We start from the raw sequence: 8,244 nt of genomic DNA, 5'->3' as shown, positions 1-8,244 counted from the left end.
GGGGCCCACGAGCGCCAGGTAAGGAGGGACGTGGCGTCCGGTCCCCCGACCTTCCCAGCCCCGCCGGCAGGGCAGAGCTCCTCAGCTCCCCCTGGCCGCCCCCGGGCCCGCGCACTCCGGGATCCCGCAGGCTGGGGCAGCAGCTGTCGCGCCCCGGGGCTCCTCAGCCCGCACGGTGGGACTTGGGAGAGGGCGCTTCAGGGACCGGGAGGCACGCTGGCCAGGCAGGGAGGACAGTGGAGAGGTCCATGGAGTTTCCACCTGCGGCAGGGCAGAGCTCCTCAGCTCCCCCTGGCCGCCCCCGGGCCCGCGCACTCCGGGATCCCGCAGGCTGGGGCAGCAGCTGTCGCGCCCCGGGGCTCCTCAGCCCGCACGGTGGGACTTGGGAGAGGGCGCTTCAGGGACCGGGAGGCACGCTGGCCAGGCAGGGAGGACAGTGGAGAGGTCCATGGAGTTTCCACCTGCCGGGAGGAGGGAACTCGCCGGAGGTGTTGGGCTTTTTTTCCACACACATGTCTCGGCTTAACTTTCGAGGGTCAAGCCGAGCAGGGGTTGCGGCTTTTGAGGGGGTGCCGCCCCTCTGGGAGTCTCCTGTGGCGAGAGCCGATGCCAAAGCGTCCGAAAACGACCTTACGGCCAAATGTAGCCGGCCCGCGGCCTCACGGAGGGGCGCAGTGGAAGAGGTGAGATCGAGCACTTTCTCTGCTTCTGCTTCTGGGCCAGGTGCCTGCCTCCACCCTCGCGCGCTTTAATGCGGTGTGTGTGTTGGGGGGGCGGGGGTGATGGAGATAGAGGCGCCGTTTTCCCGGTGGGTGCAGGATCCTGACCGCCAGCTCTTCTGGCACCGGCGGTCGGTCTCCTTCCCTCAGCAGTTGGATAGTCAGAGCTGACACCTGGCTGTGTGCATGGGGCAGGGGGTGATGCTGGCATTGGTGAGGGTTGGACCCCTTTCTTCTCTACTCCCCTTCCAAGGTGAAATATTATGAAAACCTGGAAGTGTCATCCCACTGTTCCCTTAGGATGTACGCGTATGTGGTCCAAGCAGGGAACTCTGGATGCAGAACCGCGACAGCTGCGGTGGTGGGGTCGACCAGGGTGATGGGAGGATGCAAAACTGAGAGGAGAGGTTGTCATCTGCAAGTAAAAGAGAACTAGGCCACATTACTGTCCAGAAAGTCCCCCCAAACCCCACCCGATCCCTGGGCCTGCACAATATGCCCCTGCAGGGCTCCAAGCCCTTGATAGCTCCCGAGGCCGCCTGGTTCTCCTCCCTCCCTTCCTTTGGCCTAAGAAAAGATTCACTCCCATCTTCCTGGTTGCTTTGCCCCTCAAAATTCCTCTCACCATCCACCCCAGATTTTTACAAAGCAACACTAGTGAAGTGCTTGGAGACCACCTCACACATGTAGGTCACTGGCACCCGGGAGGGTTAAATGCTTGAGAACAAAACCTCGAGATGTGTGATAAAGCTCCAAGGTAAATACAAGTTCATCCGAAGAGGGGACCCAACCAGAAGTGTGAAGTAGGAGCTCTGATTTTCATCATTTACCGAGGACTTTCCTATAGTAGGCCTCAAAGGCCATTCATTCATTCTAGGCCTAATGTCGAAGGCTCATTAAACCTATTAGGAATCATATGCTGTACAATAGATGGTTATTAGCCTATTACTTTCTGGGGGAGAAGTCGATCCTGCCTGCAGTTACTTCTCTAAAGTCTATTGAGATTTTCATTATGCGGTGGAGCTTCCTGGTTTTGATTTTGGATGTGAAACTTTAACCGCTTTTATCGTTTGTCATTTGCTAGTTGGTGTGCTTTGGTATATTTTAGGCATTCTTTTTTTAAAATATGTATTTATGTCCATTTGTTATTATTATTTTGGGATTTGACCAGAGAGAGTCAGAGAAAGAGAGAGGGAAAGCCATGTGGGAATCCAGCAACTTCAGCCACCATGCCAGCTGCTGGCCCCCAAATCATGGATTCTCAAAGAGCGAGCAAGGCTGGGTGACTTCACAGGAGCTGACCCAAACGCCACCTGTGTGGGATCTGGCTCCTTTCCAGCTCTTCCTCTGGTATTTATTTTAAGGAAAATGCATACCTGTAAGCACTTGTTACTACTTCTAAGTGGCGATTTGGGAGTTTCGTTTGTTTTAAATCAAGGCTTTAAAATAATGATTTGATAAAAACAACTGGCTTTATCAAAAAATCTCCAGGCATAGGACAAGTTCAAGGCTGGTTTCTGTTGAGCCTGGTTTTCAATATCTGGGGGTCTTAGTGCCACAGGTTTGCCATAGCTGTTTCTTTGTCTTCCTTCTTTTCCTTCCATTCTTTCTTTCTCTTCCTTTTAAAGCAAAGAGTTGGGCCAGCAGATGGCAAAGTAGTTGTGTCGCTGGACTTCCACGTGGTTGATTCAAATCCTGGGCCCCGTGACTTGAAACTCATGCCAGGCACATGTGCATGTGTGCCTAAGATCCCAGGAGAAGAATGGAGGAGAAAGAATTACGGTATGGTCATCCTCCCTGGGGGTGATTTCTCACTTTCCCTCTCACTGTCTCCTCCTTTCTGTCTGGTGAGTGCACGCACCTTACGGCGAAAACCTTTAAAAATAAATAAGTAGAAAAGAAAGCAAGCAAAGAGTAGTAGAAAACATATGGTTTAGATTCTCACAGATTTTATTTTTCTTACTAATTGTATAACCTTAGGTGGAATTCTTTAAATTTCTAAGCATCCATTCTGCTCCTCTTTTTGGGGTGGAGGGTAGGTATTATCAGTTTTTTCTGGGGAGAGGTTGTTGAGAGAATTAAATGAGAGACCATGTGAATGTCCCTTTTACATAGTAGGTGTTCAACATTTTTTTTTTCATTTTGTTAGACTGATTTTTTTTTTTAAATAGCGTGATGCTCAGGTATTTTCAGTATTAATTTTGTTTTAGTTTTTCATCAGCGACATTCACAGGATACAGGTGATTCGTATAACCGACTCTAGTGCTCTCTTAATTTATAAGCTCCCTTTGCTCTTTAGGTTCAATCATCGTAAACGAAACCCGTGCACTCATGAATGTAGAGGAACTTGCCCTCTAGGTTCCAGAACAAGTCTGCTGGGTTCATTGATGTCCCATTTCCCTAGAGAAATTTGCCTTTAACATTTCTTAAGCATCTCATTTTTGAATTGGTCTATGTATTTACTTCTAGGTTAGTCTCCTGGGAAGTTTTTCTGTGTGGGATATTTAGCTATCACGTGAGTTTTCAGGTCTGTGTGTTGGCATCGTTTGATTAGATTAATTGTATTCAGGCTTGTAGGTCTTTTATTAAGTAAAAATTAAGTAAAAATTAAAAATGTTCTGCCAAGAGGGTTTTAATAACACAAAAAGAAGAAAGCGTATCTTCATTGTATGAACCAAGTTATTATACTGAATATTTGTTTCTGTGCCCAGCTCAAAATAATGTCCAGTCTATAGGGTCTTTCGAAGTCATGTGTAACTGAAGACCTGGTATTATGGAGGAGTCGTCTAAAAAACATGCATGCATCCTTGTTTCTCTCCCTTTGGGCGCTATGTTTGTTTATTTCTTCCATGAGAGAGACAGACAGACAGACAAGCACCCATGTGTCCTTACATGCCCCCATTCTCACCAGCCAGGGTCATGGGCATGTGTGCACTACTGGCATGCCCAGGGAGGTCCTGATCTCAGGACCTTACCATGTGGGTCATGTTACATTACCACTGTGCCCCTGTTTGGCCCCTGTTGTTTTTATTGTTAGAAAATAAAGAACTTTTTGTCACCTGATCATTTAGGAACATATCAGTTACTTTCCCTGAAAGGTCTAAATGCATGACACTTTTAATAGACTGTGGCCCAGACCAGCCACAGTGGGAATTCCGAGTGACCACTGGCTCTGTGGAGCAGCAATGAGGTGGGCTTGCTGGCCTCTGGGCCTTTGATTCCAGTTGGAATCTGCGCTTCCCTGCTTCCTAGCTGTATAGCCTAGGGCAAGGTACTTACTGTTCCTCCACTGCAGTTTCCTCATCTGTACGAATATTATCACCTCACAGGTTCTGTGGTGAGTTCCAATGAGCTAATTTAGGAAGAGGGCTCAGCATGGAGCTCAGGGAAGGTCGCCTTGAAGATGGTGGCTGTGTTGTTGCAGGTGGCTCATTCAGTATTTATCACTCACCCACCCTTGCCTTTCTCCTGGGCTCTGTAGAGAACAGAAATCAGTCTGCATGTTAGTATTTATTTAACAAATGTTGTTAGCCATTTCTCCAGGTGCTCCAGGAAAGTTTCCCAGAGGAGGGTGAGCTTCAAGTCCTCCAAAACTATACTGTGGTTTTGAAGCTCTGGTGTCCAGTGCCCAGAGGAGCAGGTGCGTGGTGACCTCTTACCCTGCAGGGGACAAGCTCAGTCAATCACAGCCATGAGGGGCCCTGGCTCTCCTCTTCCCTGGGGCTCCCTCCTGCTGCACAGCGGAGTCTATTAGATTACCAAATGGTCCCTGACTTGTCATTGGTTTCTCTTCTCCCTCCTCTTCCATATTTCTGCTTATTTAGAATACACTATTTCTTGTTCAAAACGCAGCTGTTTCTGAACCTGTGGCTTCTTGAAAGGAGTGGAGCTCTCTGATTTTTGCAGTTGTGGAGCCTGGGTAACCACTGCTAATGACAGAGACCTTGGTAAACGCCATTCTCTCACAGGTCTTTAAACAATGCTGGGGTTTAGCAACCTGACTTGGGTTTGGTCTTCTCTGGTAAGAAAGTAAGCCAGGTGTTCTCTCTGTTCCCTCTCTGGACGTTGTCCCTCTTACATGGATGGATGGTTACCTGGAGGGCAGCCCAGGCCACCTCCAGCTCGGAGGGTCTTGTCTATGATCAGTGCCTGAGCCCAGCAGATTCTCATTGAAAGGGTGAGACACAGGCCTGGGAGCAGTGGAGGGAAGTGGTGGAAAGCCACTTGCTCAGCCCTTAGCCTGGGAAAAGGCCTTGACTTCTGGGGTCATCCTCACCCTGGGGCAGAGCCCACCACCTCCTCACCCCCCAGCTTCACTGAGAAGCCCAGGGCTTCTGCGGGGAGGAGTGTGGAGCTGACCTTTGGCTAGTAGCTTTATTTACAGGGCTGTCATTTATGGCTTTGTTTCTTTGCTGAGTGGCTTTTGTTTCACTAGAGTTGAGGTTTGTTTGATTTAGGGCAGGTTGTGTTTGAGGACTGTTTTCTAACCTTTACTCAGGCTGAATTGAGCTAGAAGGTCCTCTTTGGAACTCCTGAGCCCTTAAATTGTCCTCACACAGTATCCAAAGGTGCGGGTTGCTGTTTCTGGAAGCTCTCCGGGTTAGATGAGCTATTTATTTTACAATGTGTGGTATGCCTTCAACACACATCCTTACTTTGTCTTCTCGGTGAACTTTAGAAATGATTCTCTGAGATCTCTTAAATGATCTGTGGTTTCAGGAGACCCACTTAACATCCTCTATAAGAATATAGATAACCATGTGACTTGGGTGGTGTAAATACTCTTGTGGGAAATGGGTCAGGGTTAATCCATTTAATTCTGGAAAACATCAGGCCCATTTCTAGCTTGGAAAATACGTCTGAGTCCTCTGAGCCAGGCACCGGCAGCTGCCGTGTAACCCTTCAGAATTTCTTATACTGGGAAGCTCGTATCAAAGGGGCCCATCAGCCTACAGACATTGTGGGAATTAAGTGAAAATCTCTGTTCTATTTTTGGTACTAGAACAACTTTGGGAAGAGAGGAGGTTCCTCATGATCTCTCCTTTTTTATTTAGAAGTTTATTTCATGGGAGTTAAAAAGAATGTGGTGGACCAGCAGATGGCATAACGGTTATGTCACTGGACTCCCATGTAGTTGACTGCAGTTTGAGTCCCAGACCTGGTGGCTTAAAATTTGTGCCAGGTGCGTGTGTGTGTGCGCCCAGAATTCCAAGAGGAGAATAGAGAAGAAGGGGTTGTGGCATGGCCATCTTGCCTGGGGGGTGATTTCTTGCTTTCTGTCTGTCTGACTCTCTTTGTCTCTCTGTGAACACATGCACCCTATAGTAAAAATCTCTCTTTAAAAAAAAAAAGTATAGTAAAATATATATAATGTAAAATTTACATTTGTTTTTGTTCTTGTTTTTGCTATAGGGTACATGAGTTAGCCAGAGAGAATGAGAGAAAGTGAGAAATCAACCCCCAGGATGGATGGCCATGCCACAATTCCTTTTCCTTTATTCTCCTCTTGGGATTTTGGGCATGCACACACACACACCCAGAGTGGTTTTCGAGCCTCCAGGTCTAGGACACAGATCAAGTGTAATCCAGGTACCTTAATCTCTGTGTCACCTGCTGGCCCTGAAGTTACCTTCTCACGTGTTCAGTTCAGTGGTATTTAGTATATTCCCTTTGCTGGGCAACTATCGCACCAAAGTCCACTTCCACGACTTATCGTCCCCAAGTGAAACTCTTTACCCATTACACACTAATCCCCCATTCCTCCCTCTCCTCCATTCTGTTTTCTCTGTCTAGGAATTCACCTATTCTCAGGTCCTTCATGGTAGGTGAAATCATACACTACTTTTCCTTTTGTCACTGACTTCTTTTTCTTAGCATAGCACCCTCAGTTTCATTCATTATGACGTGTGTCAGGGTTTCTTCCCATTGTAAGGCTGAATGCCATTCCATTGTGTATTCCACATTTTGTTTTCTTGTTTATCTGTCAGTGGACATTCGGGCTGTGTGCACCTCTGACTGTGATGAATAACGCGGTAGAGCTTGGCATGCAACTCTGTTCACGCGAGTTTTTGAGCTCTTATCCAGCCTGGTAAAAGTTATCGTTCATGCTTAAGTTGGACAGGGCCAAGTAGTATTGAATACTGTGCTTTCCTCGATCACGGCTTAGAGATGAGGATGCACAACTGCGGAGGGCGGCTGCATGGAAGCCTAGTCGGTCGGTTCCGTGCGTTTCCTTGCCACTGTGCTGGCGCTTGTTCGTTTCTCCATCACCCAGCCGGCCGGTGGTGTGGCTGGCGCTGAGTCCTGTGCCAGGGTGAGTGTTAGAGTTCCACCAGGTTGACACCACCTCCTGCAGACCACCAGAGATAATTCCAGAGTGAAGAAGAAAAAAAAAATCCTAACTTTCTTCTAGAATTGACTTGAATTAATAAAAAAAAAAATTGGGGGGAGATGAGGGTTAGCATGTGAGAAAACCTGATACGTAAGCATTTCAGAAATGCACTATTTATTTATTATTTATTTTAAAAGAGAGATTTTTGCTTTAGGGCATGCACGCTCACCAGAGAGACAGAAAGCGAGAAATCACCACCTAGGGGGGATGCCCATGTTGCAATCCCTTCTCCTCCAATCTCTCAGGATCTTGGGCATGCATGCACACACACCTGGTGTGAGTTTTAAGCCATCAGGTCCATGACTCAAACCATGGTGGACTATGTGGGAGTCTAGCGGTGTAACAATTATGTCATCTTCTGATCTCTCAACTACTTAAATTTCAGATTGTTTTCCACCACAGGGTGGGATCCATAGCATTTGAAATAGGCTCCATGGCAAAAGGTCAGTTATAGATGGTTCACAAGGCAATTAGCATGTGTTGCATTTCTGTAATAATGTGCTTACGCTTGCAGCAGTCGAGAAGGCAGCAGTGGGCCAGCCTGTGGCATGGTGGTTAAGGCAGCCAGATCCCACAGGCTGGCTGTGCAGTTTGAGTCCTCCTGAACCTGGCAGCTTGAAAGATTCTCTGGTGTGTGTGCATGCATGCCACAAATCCTGAAAGACAGGAAGAGAAGGGATTGTGGTATGACCATGCCCCATTGGGGAGCAGGGAAGGTGCTTTCTCTGTCTTTCTCTCTGTTTCTCTAGCAAGGGTAGGTACCCTCTGATAAATTTAAAAAAAAAAAAAAAAAAAAGGAGAAGCTAATCTGTTATGTTAAAGAAATGTTAATCTGTGTTTTCTAGAAAACAATAAAATCTGATATGAGTTTAGACTCATACTGTGCCCCGAAAAATAGCCAAAAGAAGGATTTGCATATTTAAAAAGTATGATTTTTTAGAATTAAAAATAAACAAAACAAGAAAAACAGAAATCCCCCAAACTTGAAACCAACCCAAAATACCAACATCTCTTGGTGTTCTCTTCCACTTTCCTATCTCACGCTAGTCTCAGCCACAAAAGGATGTTGTGGCTGACATGGCTAATCTCTAGGAGATTTGATTTTTTTTTTTTTTTTTTTTTTTTTTTTTTGTA

The 8,244-nt window shown here is 47.0% G+C and overlaps 1 protein-coding gene across 3 annotated transcripts in view; it reads left to right on the top strand.

Annotated features, from left to right (window-relative positions):
* The window catches only part of ATP8B1 (ATPase phospholipid transporting 8B1), a 158,898-nt gene continuing 150,654 nt past the window's right edge, over positions 1-8,244 (top strand). For all 3 annotated transcript variants that reach the window (XM_027768129.1, XM_006139916.3, XM_027768099.1), the window contains exon 1: positions 1-18. The gene's annotated coding sequence lies outside the window, so the exon portion shown is untranslated. The remainder of the gene's footprint in view (positions 19-8,244) is intronic.

This window comes from Tupaia chinensis, unplaced genomic scaffold, assembly GCF_000334495.1.
Source record: "Tupaia chinensis unplaced genomic scaffold, TupChi_1.0 Scaffold000012_1, whole genome shotgun sequence".
In the NCBI taxonomy this organism is placed as follows: domain Eukaryota; kingdom Metazoa; phylum Chordata; class Mammalia; order Scandentia; family Tupaiidae; genus Tupaia; species Tupaia belangeri.
The sequence above is the reverse complement of the archived record's forward strand: the minus strand, read 5'-3'. Positions and strand labels throughout refer to the sequence as shown.